Raw genomic sequence first — 17,498 nt, 5'->3', positions numbered from 1 at the left:
AGGGAAATGCATAGCAAAGCTGACAGTAAGATATTGTTCACCAGGTGAGTTATTAATAATAGGAAGGGATGTTCCTTGGGAATTGGGTATTAGTGAAGTAACTCCTGTTTCTTCCCCTGCCCCATACCACAGCTCTCAGATGATGGGGTTAGGCTGAAAGGCAGCAATATTTGCTGTTAGGCGGTGACTCCAGAGCAAACAAGCTCAAGGTTTACAAGAGAATTTCTCCTTTCTCCTTAACTCCCATCTCCAAAAGCTCAGCCTGTGCTGCCGGAGTCCAGCTGCTGTTGTGAACCACGGCCGGTGACAGAAGTTCGCAGGGTTCCTGCTGGCCTGCGTGACAGTGCCGATACCCCTGCGTCTTCAGCCGAGGATGGATAGATGTACCTGGGTCTCCTGTAATTGGACCTGGAGAAAACACCAGCACGACCCAGAGAGTGCCACTAACCAAAGCCAGCTGAATTTTTCCATCTGCAGCTTTGTTATCATCCAGGTCTCCTCAGACATAGGAGATCATCATTTCATTGCCAGGGAGGTAATTTGGGGAGAGATATCCCCCCCACCTCTGCTACATCTTCTTTCCTTATTCGTACAACGAAGCTTATGCTACTGTGGCGCTTTGTCAAGACCTAAGAGGTTCACAGCTGAAAGGTGCATACTTTCTGCTAGGGATGGTTATTTCCTGGTTGTTCATTACTTTGCATGGTGAAGATTTTTTTTTAGAAGGTTTCTTTTGCCTTCTGCTTAGATGCATAGTGCTGTTTGCTTTCTGAACGATGCCGGCAAATTTGTCTATAGCAGTAAAGGACCAGAAAGGGCCAAATCCTGTCCCCTTGCACACTGGGGGAATGTGCCTCTGTTGCGTACCTCACCCTAAATTTGGGGCAGTGACCTGGAGATGCACAGATGTACTGCTGAGTGCTGAGCATTCGTGAAAGAGCCACTCAGGGATTTTTTCTTTGCGGGCACCACCATCTAGTGCAGCACACTGGAACTTCGTGTTTTCCCTTTGGATTTTATTTTGCAATTGCAATCGATCGTTGGAGAATAATTGGCGCTTAATAAATGAGCCACTGCACGGAGCTGGTTATTCTTCTTAACCATTGCAAACAGTTCTCAAAGTGGGCATGATTTCTACAGCCGTGATGCTGGGAACACTCGCTGCTGGATTGATTGTCTCTAAAAAGGAGTTTGCAAAGTGACCACACTGGCTGCTCTCAAAGGAAGGGCGTTTTCTGGATTTTGAAGCTGACCCAGTCCCTGTCTGCGTGACCTAGGCAGGCAGGATAGCCATGAGCAAGGGTGAGGGAAAGGGAGAATCATCACCTCTTGGGAGGCTTGTGTGTGAACTGCACACCAAGCAAGTCAAGGGTGTGGACATTTCTCAAGAGAACTGGTAAGAGGTGCACTGAGTCAGAACCATCCAGCTGGACAAGCCCTCTCCTTTGATGCTTGGAACCCTACTCATCTACTCTGAAAAGCTCTCCATATTTCTACAATCTGTCTATCTATCTGGCTCATTTTTCATATGCATGGCTACAAAATGATGCGGCACTGGCATGGTGGTGCAGGACGCGTCTGCTGCTGAGCCACCACTGACTCCTGCTCCCAGAGTCCCGCTGCTGGATCGGCTGTAGAAAGGGAGACTGGAAGCTACAAATGGAGAGATTTGTGAGAGCCAGGAGAGCTTTTCCTTTCCTGAGAAGTGTGTCAGCGTTTCAGTGGATCATGCCATGACTTTAACTAAAGACCTTCAGATCTAATACCTGCAAGGGCTACAGGCTAAGCTGGGGGACCTGCTTTTCCTCCCAGAGTGCTGGCACTTCCTCCTAAGTTAGGTGAAAAGGGAGCAATATGACCGTTACTCACCTACAGATTAAGTAGGCTTATATTTTTGTTTGCTCTGTGATACTCCTCCAATGCTGGTTTCAAATGAAAGATGATTTTCCCAAAGAAGAAGACAGAGAAGCCTCCAGCTCTGGAGTTTGGGGAGAATTGCCTGGTAAAGCAAGACCTAAAGCTGTGGCATGTGTCCTGGTCCTCCCCAACACATGGCAGCTGGCTCATGGTCATAAGCTGGGCATGGGGTAGTGACAGGCTGACATGCTTTGGGGGAGTGAACCATGGGGCAGAGTGCTCCAAGCCTGTTTGCAGCGTTGGTCCTGAGCTGTCTGGGGCAGCCCTCCATCCCTGCCGCTTGCTCACAGGCAAGCAGAAGTTTCAAGCAGTGGAAATAAAATGACATTATTCCAGCTAGAGCTGATTTCATGAAAAATGCATTATCTTTCCATGGCTTCAGTGAAAATATATTGGTTTCTTCCGGATTTAATTAGAAGCCATCTATTCTCAAAACTTGGGAAGAACTGGCACGAGAGGGAAGTGAACATGAAAGGTTTGAGTGACTTCAAATCTCTTGCAGGGACTGAATTAGAGGATTTTAACCCTTTGCCTGCAAATGAAACTAAAGTAATGGCTCCTCCTCCTGAACATGCACTGGAAAAAAATCACATGAAAACACTAAAATATTCATTTATTTGTGATCTAGGATCAGGAATTACTGCTTTGCTTTGCTTTGGTTTTGCTTGAAATGCATCATTTTGTCCTAAAAGCTGAACTAAAAAAATTGTAAGTAAAACTATCACCCACCTTAAAACTAGGAGTAATGGTAAGTGAAACAGAAAGTTGCATTCAACAGAAAATAAATGTTTCTATTTACTTTAAACAGCCTTCAAATTCTTTTTTTGTCTGCTTTTCGCAATATGGCATCGTGGCAGACTTTGAGGTGAAAACACTGCAATGAGAAATCAAGGCATTTCATTTTGCAAGTGTCAAGATGAAAAGTCTTGACTTTTCCAAAGTCTTTCTACCCATTTTCTTTTGAGCTGAACTCAGCAAGTCTGCAAAAAGCTATGTGACTCCCAGAAAGGACTTGACTTCTCTTTTTAAACCTCCCGTTCAGCACACGACCAAAGCCCTGTTTGCGAAAAGGTGGTGTGTTAATCAGAGATCAAAGACTTACATCATTTTGCTGCCATTGACTTTGCTACCAAACAGCCCCAAATATGTCTTTCTGAAAAGTAAATGGTCTTGGAAAAATTCTGTTTGGATGCTCTTGAACCACAACAAAGAGTCTTATTCTGGTTTAACCTTTGAAACAAAATTAACCTTCCCCAGAGCAAGGCATTTATATTCTGGAATAAATGTACTCACACAGAGAGTTACTCTGCAATTACTATGCACTTTAAATTTGGTCTCACTGTAACATGAACAAGCTCATCGAGGCAACGGGGTGTGCCGATTAATGAATACCAAGAGCATCCCCTGCTGCCTGGCAAAGGCGTGCACCCTGTGCTGATCTTCATTGATTTCTGAATTTGATATTTGTCAAATAAAAAGCAATCCTTGAATGAAGGAGTGACAAAATGACATAACTGCCCAAAGGTTTTGTGCCTTGGGAATCCCGGTGAAATCCCTATCAGGGATTTTTACACCTGATCTCTGCAGGAAGACAATGATTTAACAGAGGCCATGTGAATCATCATCACCAGAGGGTTTTCAAGGACTCTGACTTTGCTCTCAGTGCTTTTGTGTCGATTCCTCTTAAACTGGTTTGAAACAAGATAAATGGAAATGTGCCATTCAGACAGATTCAGCCAGGCAGCAGATCACACTGCTCGAACTAGACTGGTTTTGTAAAACTTGGGCAGAGGATGGAACATAGAAATGCTTCAGCTTCCTAAATACCTGAGTTACACCACCATGGAGCAGCCCTGGCGTGGCAAGTCAGCCAGAAATCATGACATGCTGAGGATGACTTCCCCCACCGCCTGGGGCTGTCCCCGTATCAGGCAATCCCTGACTGCTGGAAATGACGAGTACCTGGGGAGCGGATTGACTCCGACACGCCGAGCTCTGGAAGAGGATGGTTGCATTGCCTTGTCCTGTTTTTGATTAATGGGTGTCAGCCCTGCATCTATCTCGTGGTTATCAGCAATTTCCCAGAGAGGAGGAAACAAAGCATTTTTTTGGTGAAGTTCACTCAACCGAATCACAGTTTTCTGTTTAATGGCATTTTCTGCTTGCAAACTTGTCTTTCTTGTATGGAGGAACTGTAAGTTCCTTCCCAGCCGGGCTCCTGGGGATGGGGGTTCCCTGTTGGTGCCGCAGCAGAAATAATAAGTGGAAGGGTGGGTCTCTGAAGGGTTGGACTGATGCCATCATGGGAGATGCTTTCAGGAGGTGCTTCAGCCTCCTTGTGCTGCCTCCACCTCAGCTGCTCTCTCCAGGTCAGCTACAGTGGCTGCAGTGCGGATCCTGCCGGCTTGCTGCGTTCTGCTCTGCTCATGCCGACCTTCACTAAGCAGGGGGTGAGTGAGAGCTTTCCTGGCCACTTTGTTAGAGACAAAAGCCTTGAAATGCTCTTCCAGTCTTAAAAGCATGAGCCACCGCTCTGGCAGTAACTGCTATCACATCTGGCTTCCAAGTGAAGATGAGCAATGGCCAAGTTTTGGCTGGTTGGGGGTTTGCTTCTGAAGTTTCCCATCTGCCCTGGGGAGCTGCTTCCTCACTACCTGACCAGCTTATGGGATCTGAGTCCTGGCTTCTTTCTGGCTAGCGGCAAACCTTCCATCACAGCCTGCCTGGCCAAAATCATGGCCAGACACTGAGCCACGGCAGTTGAAATTAGCAGCACTTGCTTTGTTTTTCCATTAAAAGTTGATTTGTTGCTGTATTAAACCATGAATAATGGAGAAAGCAAAGATGGGGCTTTTCCTCACTCGCTGTTATTAAAACTCTAAATCAGGTTGCCTACAGAGCCATCTCTGTTACTTTCGTAAATGAAAGCGGGGAATTGGCCTTTTTTGTCTCTGACGGAGGACACAAGCGCTCTCAGCAATGCCAGTAAAGCACCCTGATTTTCCTGAGCCTGCCAATTTGCAGTTCGCAATGTTACAAGCCACCGTAACAGGGTCTTGTAGGAAAGAGGCTCAGAGACCCTCCTCCTGAGGGGCAGCTCTGCTGAGCTCAGGCCAGCAGAGAGAAGGCAGTGGGCAGGTAACTGGGCTGTGCCTTTGCCTTGCTGTGCTGCCCGGGTCTCCTTTAGCTGTAGATCAAGCGATGGACCTCTTAAGTGTGGATATTTGTATTGTAGAAACTCACATTCAGGTGAGTTTTCTCTGTCCATAAAATCCCAACACAGAAATGTTGCTCTTGCTGAGATGTGGCTGGAAGGGCCACAGGGAAGGTGGTGTGGAAAGGGGGATCTTAGTCTTCTTCCATTATGTTTAGCCTGATCTAATTTTAATTCTTTGTTTCAAAAAAAACCCCAAAAAACAACCAAACCAATATTTTATTTTTGTTTGGACTTCTTGTTGTCGTTACACAAGGTTTATATTTTTTCATTTGATTCTTCTGGCAGCCTTCTTTGCCCAGATATCACTCACCAGCTTCACTACAAATATCTCTGGCTGACCTGAAAATGCTTTTCCACTGATCGGATAATTCATCTTAAATGCTCTGCCAAGTGAGAGCAGTGAGTCACTCATGTCACTACAAACCCGGTAACAGCCTGCTGCACCAGCCAGGCCAGCAAAGCTCACACCCACAGGCAGAGTGTCAGCAGGTTTTTTTTTCCCCCTTCTGATGCCACCAAACCAGGGAAAACAGATCCCTCTTTCATCTTCTGGAATGAACTTTCTGTCCTTCCATAGACAGGCGACCGGCAAAGACACCAGGGTAGAGAACTGGTGATGCATTTGCAGACGGGAATGAGCAAGGATGCACTTGCAGGGAATGTCTTCATGCGTGCATGCACCTATGGCTCTGCCTTTCCTCTTGCAAACCGAAATAAGGTGGGGAGAGGAGGGCAGGAGCTTCAGGTGCCGGCAGAAGATCAGCTTCTTCAGCCCTACTTGCCCCTGTGCTTAGCAGGGGGTTGTGCCTGCAGGTCCTGGGGTCTGGGGAGGCGGAGAGGGAGGATCCCGCCTGGACGAGCATACGAGAATGATCATCACAGCACATAGTCAAGATGTCATGTCAGCAATGGGCTCATCACGGCGAGGGTGAGCGTTGCTGTCTGGTCGTGTAAAAGTAAGCTCACAAAGCCTTTTACTGCTGGGTCACAAGGCCCAGATACACGCAGAGTTATTAATAACTGACGCCAGAGAGAGCTGGTTTTCGCTTCTTGAGGAAGTCTGAATATCGAGTAGGAAGGGTCAATGGCAGATGGAACAGAGCATTTCAGTTTAGGTCTTGGGTCCTTCCTCTTTGGTTTTTAATTTGTAAAGGCTTTTTTTGTAAGCTTGGACACTCAGTATTTGAAAAGACAGAGATGAACTTGGAAAAAACATCTATTGAGCACAGTCTGCATTTTGTCCCCACTGAAAGCAGGCAAAACACTCCTTAACTTTTCTGGGCCTTTCTTCTCACCCAATACCTCAGGTACCATCTCAGGGAACCTGTGATGTCTCTCCACAGGAGCAAAGGGCTCGTGGTAAGACCCTCTTCTGTCACATCTTAAGCAATTTGAAGGGATCTGTTTAGCCTGGGCAGCTCCACAGAGCAACAATGCCTGTGCTGCTCAATTCTGCAAAGAAAAATCTCTGTTCAGTTATTACTGTGTCACTTTGCACTGACTTAAATTATATCCAAAGGGAATACAGAGATTTCATGTATTCTTCCCCTCAGAAAGGGCAAGGATTTAAGATGAGACTTGTTCTATCAGCGCAGGAACAGTTCCTCTCTGGAGTGGATATAATCTTACTGAAGAGTAAATACCATAATCTGGTCGAGTTCTTGTCCCTGCTGCTTCTCAGACCATTGAATAAACATTAACTCACCCACCCACCGTCCCCGAGGAGGGGAAAGGATTAGGCCCATTCAGCACACCAGGGAGCACAAAGAGATTAAATGACATGTTTCCAGCCACCATGCACCTCCAGCAAACTTCACCCCTTTCTTATCCACTGCTCTGATTTCTGTAACGAAATGTCTAATGATGTTACGGGACACAGCCTTGGCCTGTCAATCTGTCTCCACCAAATATAGTGGTTCTAGGAGGCTTTATAGGGCTTCATTAAGTCAAGTCACTTCATATCAGCTGCAGTCCTCCAAAATCCCATTGAGGAGAACTCTGCAGATTTATGGAAATGGAAGTAAACAATTTTAGTCAAGTGTAGTTGAAACAGGCTTAAAATAAATACCCCAGGGCTGGCGTGGCCTCAGGTTCATGCTTGCCCTCCAGTGTGTCATCTGCTAACTTAACCCAAGCTCCAGAGACACCTGAAAGGGCAGAGGCCGAGCACAACTCATGCAATAACGTTGGCTCGGCTCCTGTTAGTGCATCGTTTGGGACTGAGCACCGCCGCATTGCCGGCATTGTCAGCGTCACAGCCTGGGGCGAGCGCTGGCACTGGGGACAGGAATCGGATGGGAGTGCAGTCCTGTGATGGAGCGGTGAGGTTCACACCTCTGCGATGACAGCCCCGGGCAGCCTCATTATTGTACTCTAATTAATTCAAGCTGGGATTTGCTCTTGATACAAATGCAAACAAATTTTTTCTGCCTGCTGGCTTTGCAAAGTCAGTCGGGGCTGGGAAACCCTGCTGTGTCCCCACGGCTCTTGGCGGGGGTTAGAGTTGGCTTTGAAAGCTGCTTGGGACTGTGGGGTGCCAGGAGCAGAGCTGAGTCCCTCTCTCTGCTCAAACTATCCCACTATCAGGCTGGAATTCTCCTAAGGATAAGCTTTTCCATGAGGGTGGCAGCATCTTCTCTTCTGTCAGGAGCATGTTGGTGGGGTAAATCCCTCTTTGCCTGACCCGCTCAACTGTGCCAAAGAAGTTTTGAGTTTCCTATTGATAGCACTTTCCTAAGCCAACGCTCCATCAGCATGGGGGATGTCCTGCTGTCCTGGTGGCGCATGTCCTCATCAGGACACCCCAAATGTGATGATGTCTCCATGTACTGGGTGCCTCTGCTTCCTCTGCAGTCACTGGGGATTGGGTCAACCCAACCTGGGGAGCCCAAATCAGCTCATCCTGAAGCAGGGCCTCCGCAGTGCAAGTCACCAGGGTGACCAGGTGGACCGTGCTGAGGTCAAATGAAAACGGCACAGAGAGGTCCCCCCTGGGGACCACCAAGGACCATCTGTCCTACCTCACCTACCAGCTTTGCTCCTTTGGCAGCAGGATAGCATTTATCCTTTAGATTGTTATTTTTCTTATTTTCTCAGTTCAACCACTTGAGGAAGGACAATCAGGGTTGCCATAGCAATGAAAGGATGATTTCTTAATTTGTGGGATTCCTTCTCTTAATTATTCCGAGAACTGTAATCCCATGAAAACTGCCTTCTGTGGAGAATTTCGCTTGGGGAGCTGCACGGGCACTGAAGGAGAAGTTAAAAAGAAAGAAAAGTTGATGAAGACATCTTTGGGAAAAAAAATGAAAAAGTATATATTTCAGTGCATTCTCCTGGCCTGTTTCATGTGCCGACAAGAACAAATGCCTGACGTTATCCAGAAACAAGGGCCTGGAATGGGTCCTAAACTTGAATTATTCATGAGTCACTCAAAGCGCTTTCATAGACTTTCTGAGGAACAAGAGTATCAGGCAGAACTAATGCATATAAGTCAAAATAAAATCATGTAAACCTTAACAGAGAACAAGCATGATTTCAAGGGCTGTTTAAAAGGGGAGGCGCCAAAGGAAAATGTTGTTCTTCTATTGCATTTTTCATCCTCAAAAATCGAAGCCCAAGACACAGGACAGAAGCGCCATTACTTTAATTTTGCAGAGAATGAAAAAGCGTTGTGGCTTGCACAGGGTCGTGCAGCAAAGCAACGGCACACGAGGACGGAGCCGCAGGGCCCTGCGGTCCCGGCAGCTCGCTTTGCACGCCAAGCAGGTGCCACGCGAGTCACCGCTAATGCGAACATCTCCGAACCCCGGCTGATAAACGCGGCCCCGGAGAGAGCGATGATAAATCTAAGTTATTGAAGAGAAGCTGGGAATGTCAGAGCGAGCGGGACAGGCTGTGATTGCTGAAAAACACTACTGCAAATCCAATATTCCCTTTCTGTAATAAAATCTGTAGATGTAACTTGGTCTGCAGACTCTGGGCTGATTTGAGCTGAGAGTAATCTCTGTGCCCCAGGGAAGCTTCTTCCCGCATCACCAGCCAGATTTGGAGGCTGGAGGGTCAGTTCTGCCACCACTGAGCTATTAATGTGCTATAATGTGTCTGCAGGCAGAGGAGGAGGAGGAGGAGGAGGAGGAGGAAGGTGTCCTGGAGCATCCCCTCTGCTGCTGAGGGATGCACAGTGGGCAGAGAAATCTTCCCCCCAAAATAGTTTTTCCACTGGAAAATGCTGATTCAGTTCTCTGTCAATATGATGTTTTTATCAGCACCTTTCTTTGGGGGTGCCCCAAATGGGTATCAAAATGAAGCATTTTATTGTCTTTCAACACCTTCCTTTAGACCGGTGTCCCAATATGCATCCATTTGGATATTTTTGGTTTTCTTTCAAGAATACTTTTTTTCTCTTTAATTGCTTTCATTGCTTTCATTTTATACCCCATTATAAATCCAAGCATAATATTAAATACATGGAAATGCAATAAAAATTTCAATTTTCTATATATATTAAAAAGCCATTTAACTGAGCCAAAGCTACTTTGGAAGGAATCGAATTTCATTTCAGGGAAAACACCAGCCTTCGACATTATGTTCCCATTTGGAAAGGCAGACTCATTTAAGTAGCCGAGCTCTTTCTGCTAAGTGGAGCTCTGGGTCTCCAACAGCTTGAAGATACAGGCAATAAGCGGTTAGGTGACAAGAGGGGCCAAAAAGGTTGGGAAAAGGCTGAGAAATGGAGAGAGACTTTAAGGGCCATGACCATCTTGAGCAAAGTCTTCCTTCTTCCAGGTGTCATCATCGTGGGCCAAGTGCTCCCTGGCTTCCCCTCCAAACGGCTGCTGTCCTCCTTTTCGACAAAGCCCACGGAGATGTGGCAAAAGCAGCGTCCTGTGAAACTGAAAACACAGTGGGACACTGATGGGGACGTTTTCCTAGTGCTCAATGCAACCACACAAATGATCTGCCGCTGGGCCAGGGAAGACGAATGACTCTCCTGGACTGCAACCATCGTTTGCTTTTTCTTTTCCACTTTTTTCTTTTCCTCATCAAGCCCAGAGGGGAAGATAAAAACAACAAATTGGCAGAAAACACAGCAATCTGCAGTGTTAAGGAGAGGACTCCGGCCCTGGGCAGCGGGGACCGTGTGCTGAACCACACAGGGGACCAAAGCATCTCCTTTTATTTTGAAAACAACCCATTGCTCTGCCTGTAAGGCCAGCCCTGACTCTCCCGGTGCAAACCCTTCGCCTGGGACATGCTTCTGGCAGGGCTCAGGTGAGGCTGCGGCAGCAGAGGGGCTCACGCAGGTGGGGGGATCCCTCTCCATCTCTTTTCCCTCCCCGAATAAACCCGTTTCCCACGTGTTTCAGGGCTGGGGTCCCTCACCCGCAGCCGCGCAGCGCGGGCTGGAGACACAAGAGGGCAGGCAGAGGCTGTGCAAAGGCGAGCGGGCTGCGGCTCTGCGCCGGGGCCCTCCGCCGCCCGGCTCTGCCGCACCCCCGCCTCTGGAAGGGGCAGAAAAGGCATTTTCCTGAGGGATATGTCTTCCGGCCCTGCCTGGCTCCCCTGTGCTTCTTTCTGAAGGAGATCTGAAGCAGCGATGTCTGCGAGGAATATTCAGGGGCTGAGGTTGGGCTATGAGCTCCCAAAGAAGCTACTTCACCCGGCCAGCGATGCACTGCCATTCCCGGGTGTCCCCAAGGAAGAGCAGTGCAGGTCTCCTCAGCTGGGCTGTGCCATCTCAGGGGGCTTTTATGGGACCAGCCAAAGGCTGCTTTGTCCTTGCCACGCACATCCACCTGCCAAGAGGCTGTTTACACGGGCGGTGAGAGGTGCCAACACTCCTACCACCCCTTACCACCCATCTCCCCCATCCTTGCTGGTGTCATCCCCTAGAGCAGCCCCAGGCACGACCAGAGCTGCTTTCCTCAGCTCGCAGGACACCCTGGTCAATGCCAACCCTTGGGCAACCTCACAATCTGGGCCACAGGCACCCACCAGAGAGCATTTGTCCCCCCGGTTTGTCCCCAACCCCACGAGCAGTAGCACAGAGCCTGGTGAGCGGGTGCCGGTGCCAGGCAGCACTGCTGGGCACAGCGCTTTTTCCTCCAGACTGCAGCCAAAGCACTCTACATAGTTAAATAATAAAAGGCAGCAGATGGTGTACGGCATGAATTACAGAAAACAGGATTGTAAAGGCAGCGCGCACGGCGAACAAATGAAAGCATTAACGCACCAGGCCAAATAATGCAGATGGGAGGAGAGGAGCGAGACTTGCAGCTGGGTTCGTCATGGGTGAGAAAGGAAGCCCACTCCTGCCAGGAAATTTTTAGGGGGGGAACAGTGTTGTCCCCAGCTGTGGGGAGATGGTGAGCACAAGGGTCAACAGGCAGTGAGGTCTGGAGCCCAGGAACAAGGGTGCTGTGGCCACTCTGTCCTCGTCTGCTTTAATTCTGGTTCACATGTTGCTTGGGTCTGCTCAGCACTGTCTTCTCCACTCCTCCTGGAAAAGGCATGACAAGATGCAGGAGGATTGTAAGGCCTCACCTTGGCTTAGTAAAGAAGGAGCACAGCTCTGTCTAGCCACAAATGAGCTTGCATTGAGAGCCTGGCTTTCATTCACCAGCAAAGATGCAGGAGGAGGGACCATTTTTGCATTTCAGGGCTGATGTGGATTTGTACAAAAGGGAAACCAGCCTCTGGTGGCAGCTCCTGCTCCCTCTGCACCCCAGCTGGCCATGAGGGCCAGCCGTGGTCTTGGCCCAGCCAAGAAGGGTTCATGCATTGGGGCAGCAATCTGGTACACTGACAGACCGACTGGTAAATTCAGCTCATGGCTATGCTGCAAGCTTTCTGGGTGGCTGCTCTTAAATCCTTTGGCCTCTCTTTGCCTCAGTTTCCCTGCTGTAAAACGGAGAGACCAGCGTTGTGCTGCCATACAGCAGTGCTGGGATGAGCAGCTCAGCCTGAGATGCTCCCATAGGATGCTCGATGCTGGAGGATGCCACAGCTGGGCTTGCCTTTGGCTGCCAGGGCCAAATGTGGCTTTGGAGGTAGCAAAGGCTGAAACTGCCTCATCTGAGGGTGAAAAGTGTCGGGGAGGACAGGGTGGTTCATGCCCGTGCCAGCTGGTGTCCCTGCAGAGACTCGGGTCCATCAGTGGGGGTGAAGCACCTGAAGTGCTAAAGGGGTCAAACAGTGCAAAGTGCAAAGGCTTTTTCATGGTCTGCTCTCATGAAAACAACATTTGGGGTTATAAATTCAAAAACTGGGCTCATTTTGTCCCAGATAATCTTTGGGTTTGTCCTTAAGGTAACTTCATGAGTGGCTGCGGGTCACTGGGCATCGCAGCGCAGACTGACAGGCTCTGTCTATGCTTTGACCCTCTGCTCCCACATCATTCCAAGCTGGGAAAGTCACCTCCTGGGTGCTACCATGGTCCCTGGGACCCTCACCTACTATAATGCTGGGTGCCGTACAGAGAGGGAAACTGTTTTTGTCTTCTGGATCTGAACAAAAGCAGGCAAAAATACTGCTATGCACCAAGACAATATGGAGGGGAGTTACCCCAGACCCTGCTCAGACCCCAGCACCTTTCATCTCTGGGCTGAACCCCGCTCAGTGCCATCTCCTGCAGCGTTCACTAAGGATGCTCTCATGTATGGAGGCATCATGACAGGATTTTGCAGTATCTTTTGGGTAGGAGACCTTCCCCTGTTTGCTTCCCCCCCTCCTTCCAAACCTCCTGGCTGAATGCACATCTGGGAGCATCTTCCCCACGGGCACCCATCAGGGCTGCCTTTCAGCAGCGAGCAAAACAGCTGGAGATCCTGCTGGCCAAAAGTCTTCCGAGTCCTCCATGGGCTGAGCCTGGGGGCTACAGGAGCTGCTCGGCACAGCCCCCCGGGCCCCACCGAGGCACGGCCGCTTATGGACCCACCCCCCAGGCAGGAGCCGGGGGTCTCCAGCCGCAGCCCCCTCTCCCCGCCCTCCCGTGGGCTCTCGCTCTGCCGCGGGGCTCCGGATCGATGCGTGACTCACGGCGCTCAGCGCTTCACCCTCTCAAGAGTCCGGAGGTGAAGGGGAGCTCTGAGGCAGAGAAGAAAGAGATGAGGGATGCTGCAGTCCCTCTCCCGCTGCCTCTCCCCACCGAGTTCTGCCCTGTCTGATTTTTTGCTCCGAGCTGCTGCGTGACCGAGGAGAAGCTTCATGCTGTCGCTTTCTCCCCGGCTCAGCATGCATGTATGTGTGTGCACGGAGCTGAGCAGCAATTCCCCCCCCTTTTCTTTTCTTTTTAGCTTTCCCTCCCCCTTTTCCTCTCGTGCTTCTCCTGATGAATGAGCTGCCCACCTTTCCCTGAGAGAAGCCCTCGGAAACAACACCAGCAGCACAGGCTGGGTTTTTGGGGTGGTATTTCTCAGAGCCCTGCCCAAAATGGAGGGGTGGGGAGGAGGAGAGATGCCTGAATCCAGCAGCTCGCATCCCCGGAGCACGGGGAGCATCTCCCGATCGGTCTGAAAGCCCCACTGCTCGGCAAGACGTCAGCTCTGGGAAGCGGCATCCTGGGGCTTTACGCGCTGGTCGGCGGGCGGTGAGCTGCCTCGACTTGTTTTAAGCTCTCGCTTAATCTCATCCCGCTCGGCGCGCGCGTGTGTGCTTGTGTGCGTGTGGAGGGGGAGGACTTCATCGCCATTGGCTCAGCTTTCGCTGCCCACCCACGGCTCTTCCACATCACCTTGGTGTCTCCCCAAATAAAACCAGCCCTTCTTATCGCACCGAGGAAATCAAGAGCGAGAGTTTGAATGGATTTTATATAAATATTTACCCTTACGAAGCTACGGCTGAGCTTGTGGGATAAACTTGCAGCAGCTGGCCTGAGACTCTCCTTCTCTCTCCCACCCCTAAAAGGGTTTAATTACTTTCGAGAGGGGAGGGGAGAGATCTGGACCCCAGTTCCAGCTACGGACTGACCCAAAAAAACAGTGCCAGGATTTAACTAACTATCCCTGATGGATCTGAAGGACAGCACCAGCGAGGGCAGCATGGGAAGCCTGCAGCCTTCCAGCATCCAGATTTTTGCCAACACTTCCACGCTCCATGGGATCCGTCACGTCTTTGTCTACGGGCCAGTGACCATCCGTCGCCTGCTCTGGACCTTGGCCTTTGTGGGCTCGCTGGGTCTCCTCCTGGTCGAGAGTTCAGACCGGGTGGCTTTCTACTTCTCGTACCAGCATGTGACCAAGGTGGACGAGGTCGTGGCAAACAGCCTGGTCTTCCCTGCTGTCACCATCTGTAACCTCAATGAGTTTCGCTTTTCCCGGCTCACCACCAACGACCTGTACCATGCTGGGGAGCTCCTGGCTCTGCTTGATGTCAACCTGCAGATCCCCAACCCTCACCTGGCTGACCCGACTGTCTTAGCCATCCTCCAAGAAAAAGCCAACTTTAAACAGTATAAACCAAAAGTTTTCAACATGCAGGAGTTCCTGGCACGGGTTGGCCACGATCTGAAGGATATGATGCTGTACTGCAAATTCAAAGGCCAAGAGTGCAACCATGAGGACTTCAAAACTGTGAGTATGAGCAGACACTCTGCTTTCCTCTTCTTGGGGCATGTGGATGGTGGTGGTGTTGCAGGACCAGGACAGCATTGGAGGTCGCTGGCCAACCTGTGTGGGCATGGTACGATGACTGAATGGTGTCTGCTGGGCTCTGGCACGGCAGAGGAGGAGGAGGCAGCCTGTTGAGTTGAAGTTTGTTTGCCGGAGTCCTAACGGGGGGTTATGTGGGGCCAGCCCCGCAAGGGGCTCGCAGCAGGTCCAGCCTCCATCCTGCATAAGGCCCACGGCTCCCAGGCGGCTGCTTGCTGCCAGACCAGGGTGTCAGATGGGTCCTGCTGAGCATCAGCGGGGGCTTGGGGGTCTCTTGCTACGGCCAGTGAATGTTAGCCAGCTGAAGAAAGTAGAGAGGACTGGAAAGAGGCCAGCAAGAAAGGCAGGTGATCGAGGATGGGCTGAGCGATGTCCATCAGCTAGTTGGATCTCCCCGAGTGTTTGTAGCCTTGCTGAAATCTTGGAAGGGGAAATTTTTCTGCTTGTTCCTGGTGGTCACAGCTCATAAACCCCAGTTTGCTGCGCAGTGTGGGCAGCAGCTGGGTCCCTTCCAGGTGCTGTGGTAGAGAGAACGGAGGTACAAAAAAGAAGAAGAGGAACAGAAATCGGGCTCTGCTCTGAGCCCAGTCGGCTCGTAGGCTGGCGGGAGGTGGAGCGAGCTGGGTAGCCTGAGGATCCGGAACGGAACAGACGCTGCTCAGTTTACAGCTTCTGGATGACACCCTGATGGCAGCGCAGGCTGGCCTGGGTGGCTTGGCTGGCAAAAAGTATCAGCTTAAAATAGAAATAAAAAGTAGGTTACCTGGAAGTAGTGTATCTGGGGCGGGGGCTGCCGGGCTGGGCAAGGGGCTGCAGAGGGGGCTGCTCCCCCCAGGCTGGCGGTTTGAGTCCCGTCCTGGCAGAGAAGTGGGCATGCGGGCTGGGGGCTGGGCTAAGTTGTACTTCGCTCTCAGGCCACGCTGGCCGGTCCCTTTGCACCGAGCTGGTCGAGGCGGGGTGGTCGGTGATCCTGGAGTCAGTAATGCTACAGCTTCCAGTTGGTTGTTTCTCTGGGAGCGATGCTGCTTGTTCTGTTCTCTACTCACTGTCCTGCAGACAGGCGGGTGCCAAAACAGGTTTTGTGATGGTTCGTTTTGTCAGCAGGATTTTAGTCTGTTTTTAGGAGAAGGGAATATTTTCTGTCTCTGCTGCTTTTGGATCTCTCAGCAAATGAGTCCAACTGACTCATGCTACAAAGTCATTGCCGTCACCTGGACCGTGCTCTCTTTAAACGTCTGAGCAGGAACATATAATTTTATGCCTCAGTTATTGCCTGTGCATAACCCTGATGTTTTTCTCATTTCAAACTGGATATCCAGACAAACTGTTCCTTTGCTTCTGTTCCTTGGGCAGAGGTTGGGCCATGCGAGTCGTAGGAAGGTATCGAGAAAGTCACTAGGAGAAGAGCTTGCCAAGGAAAAGCCGTGTATGACTAAGTCTGGAGAATGGGATAGAAAGGAGAAACAGATGCAAAAGTCCGGAGGACAGAAGAGCTGGGGAGTGAGGACAGATCCCAACAGCTAGAAACAGATAGGATATTAGGGACTGACAGTACTTGTCCTTGTCGAAGCACTGTAGAGCTTCACAAACAGGGCAGTGAAATGCTTCAGTCCATTCTGCAAAGCAGCTCCTAGATAATCCAGAAGACAACATCTTCCCAGCATTGCCTGCCGTGCCCCTCTAACAGAGGCAGGTGTTTCGGTCTTGCTGACTCCAGGTAACGCCTCAGGTTATGGAAACCCAGGAAGCAGCACTCAGAAGGGACACAACAACTCTTTCCTTCCAAACTATACCTCTCAGAGATAAAAGGCAGCAAAAAAGTGTCTGCTTAAAAGCTGAGTAGGTCTTTCCACAGGGAGCATGCTGCAAAGGTCTTTGAACCGCCTTCGGGCTAAATCAGAACCTCATGTCCTGGATGAATTTTGCATTTAATCACCAACGACCTGTTGCAACTGCATATAGACTCTGTGACAGCCCATCCATTCTGCTGCATTACCAGTTGGAAAAAGAGGAGAAGCATCATCACTGAAGCCTGACTTCTTTCCTGTCAGGAAACAGAGGGTGTAAATCCCAGAGCAGTTCTGTAATATGTCATCATGGTGAAGAACTCCGGCTCTTTTTCTACACTCCCCAAATTCATGCATCTGGGAGCAGAAGAGGCAGGAGTTTTGCAGTAGGAGGCTGCAGCAAAGCAGTTAACTCTGCAATAAGGTGCTGCTACAGAAGTTAGTGCAGTATTGCCGGCTGGTCAGCCGTGCCCTTTGCGTATGTGTGTGCGGTGCGTGCAGTGTGAATGAAGCACAACCCTGCTTTTGCCGCGTGGGGAAGCGGACGCTGGAATGGCAGTGTCCCAGCACTTTGAAAACGTGACTTCACTCTCCTTCCTCCTCCACTTCCCTGGTTCGATTCTCTGTCACTGCTTTGTGAACAGGATTTGAGCTCTGCTTTCCTTACACTCTCTGTTCCTTCTCCCCAGCATAATGTCCGATGCCTTTCAGATGACATTTCCCCATATTGAGGTCTCCTCAGAGGAGTGAGTCCCCTAAGCTTTTCTGCAGAGATACACCCAAAGGGAACAGCAAGGTCTTAGCAGCATACGTGCTGATTCCTGAGCTGGCATTGCAATGCACTGAGCAGCAGACAAGATAATGCAGACCTCTGCTGTAGGCAAAGCAATGAAGAATGGAAAATTGGCAGAACATGCTTTAGCAAAC

At 50.1% G+C, this 17,498-nt stretch overlaps 1 pseudogene; it reads left to right on the top strand.

Annotated features, from left to right (window-relative positions):
- The first annotated feature begins 13,971 nt into the window (after positions 1-13,971).
- LOC104624220 lies at positions 13,972-14,706 on the top strand (annotated as a pseudogene).
- Positions 14,707-17,498: the final 2,792 nt, after the last annotated feature.

This window comes from Phaethon lepturus, unplaced genomic scaffold, assembly GCF_000687285.1.
Source record: "Phaethon lepturus isolate BGI_N335 unplaced genomic scaffold, ASM68728v1 scaffold41837, whole genome shotgun sequence".
Lineage (NCBI taxonomy): Eukaryota > Metazoa > Chordata > Aves > Phaethontiformes > Phaethontidae > Phaethon > Phaethon lepturus.
The sequence above is the reverse complement of the archived record's forward strand: the minus strand, read 5'-3'. Positions and strand labels throughout refer to the sequence as shown.